The sequence below is a fragment of the Symphalangus syndactylus genome, chromosome 2, assembly GCF_028878055.3.
Source record: "Symphalangus syndactylus isolate Jambi chromosome 2, NHGRI_mSymSyn1-v2.1_pri, whole genome shotgun sequence".
Lineage (NCBI taxonomy): Eukaryota > Metazoa > Chordata > Mammalia > Primates > Hylobatidae > Symphalangus > Symphalangus syndactylus.
In genome coordinates, this window is record NC_072424.2 from 18766310 (window position 1) to 18768532 (window position 2223).

Here is a 2223-nt window from a genome sequence, read left to right on the forward strand (position 1 = left end):
GGCCAACATGGCAAAAACCCATCTCTACTAAAAATACAAAAATTAGCCGGGGTGGCGCACACCTATAATCCTGGCTGCTCGGGAGGCTGAGGCAGGGGAATCGCTTGAACCCGGGAGGCAGAGGTTTCAGTAAGCTGAGATTGCACCACTGCACTCCAGCCTGGGCGACAGAGTAAGACTCCATCTCAAAAAAAAAAAAAAAAAATGGAGTGGGAAGATTTGGAAAAGCAGATAGGGAGGGCCTGAGCAGGCATTGCAAGAAATAGCCCTGACACTCGGTAGATGCTCAGTGGCTGTAGCCCCCACCGCCTACAGGGGCCAAGACAGTTGTCACCAAGAGCGTACAGCTAGCTCTATGCCCTGCTCCCCATACAAGGCCCAGGGGCCACCAACACAGGCCAGATAACTCCCGTCCTGTCCACGGCATCTCATTTGGATGATTGAAAATATTCCAACCACATTAAACAGCTACTTATTTGATGATGTTTAGTGATAAAAATACTATCAACCTCATTCAGGAACCACTCGAGGAGGCTTAACGTCGTACGAGGTCCATTGAGTCCCAAAGAGAAGTGGTCACATCATCTTTGTTTTTTTTTTTGTTTTTTTTTTTTTGAGAACGAGTCTCACTCTGTTGCTCAGGCTGGAGTGTAGTGGCGTGATCTCAGCTCATTGCAACATCTGCCTCCCAGGTTCAAGCAATTCTCGTACCTCAGCCTCCCAAGTAGCTGGGATTATAGGTGTATGCCACCACGCCTGGCTAATTTTTGTATTTTTAGTAGAGGCAGGGTTTCACCATGTTTGCCAGGCTGGTCTCGAACTCCTGACCTCAAGTAATCCACCTGCCTCGGCCTCCTAAAGTGCTGGGATTACAGGAATGAGCCACCGCACCCAGCCTGGTCCATTTTCAAAATAGTCTAGTAGGCTTTTTTTTTCCTATTTACATGTTCGAGTTTCTAGAATCAGTGGCATGTCGGCTTGTACTCCCCAAATGAGTTCACCCAGGAATGATGTTGGCAGATTCCCATGGGAATGACTTCAGCCTTCCTCAGCAGGCTAACAGTGGCAAGCACACCAGGGTGTATTTTTGTGCGGCATCGTCAGGCACCAGTATTAAACTCAATACAGTCATGAGAAATTCAGCTCAGGGGCTCTTAAGTCAGCACTTCACTGAGAGTTCCAAGGTCTCAGGCCTTTCTCTTTTCACTTTATTTGGCAAGCAGTTAAATAAATAAATAAAATAAAAATAAAAAATAAAAAAATCCAGCACATCTCCATGCTGTGGGGCTGTGGCCCCTCCCAAGCTTTTTTAAAAAAACAAAAACAAAAACAAAAAAACCCCACTGGCACAGCAAGAAGAATCTCCTTCTACCCAGGCTTGAGTGTATCTCATCCCTAACTCCAGAGGCTTCTAGGAACCCAATCCAGGAAGATAAATCTGGTCTCAGTTTGGTTTGGTGACTCACAAGGTGTTAATAAAGATGACCCCAAGGTTCTCAGAGCACATTTCCGACCCCCAGTGACCTAGACTCCAAGGAACACTTTGGCCAGCCTTGGGCAATAGCGGGAGCTGGCTTCCCTGTGCGCTTCCTTTTTTAATTTTTAGAGACAGGGTCTCAACTCTGTTGCCCAGACTGGAGTGCAGTGGCGGGATCACAGCTCACGGCAGCCTCATCTCTTGGACTTAAGCTATCTTCACATCTCAGCCTCCCAGGTAGCTTGCAACTGAAGACGCACGCCACCACCTGGCTAATTTGTTTTTTGTAGAGACAGGGTCTTGCTATGTTGCCCAGGCTGCTCTCAAACTCCTGGCCTCGAGGAATCCTCCTGCCTTGGCCTCCCAAAGTGCTGGAATAACAGGTGTGAGCCATTGCGCCAGGCCCTCTGGGCACTTTTGGACAATCTCAGCCTCTTGGTGAGGCCTGAGGCCAGGTGGGCAGACATGCTACCTAAGTGGCACCTTGGCTGTTGGCTGGGTCGGTCCAAAGGGATGCAGCAGGCATATTCCCATTACCTGAGTTCACAGCCCTGAGTCTTCCCAGGTTCCTGTTGCAATCTGAGACTGAAAGGTGACCAGGACAATTCTCTCATGAGCCGGGCTATTGGAGACGTCACAAAACCCAAAGCAGGCTTGTTAAATGCACCTGTCATTTATTCTAACTGAAACCAGGGACAATCTCCATGATGACACTGCTTTCAAAGATTTAGAAACCACAAAAACCA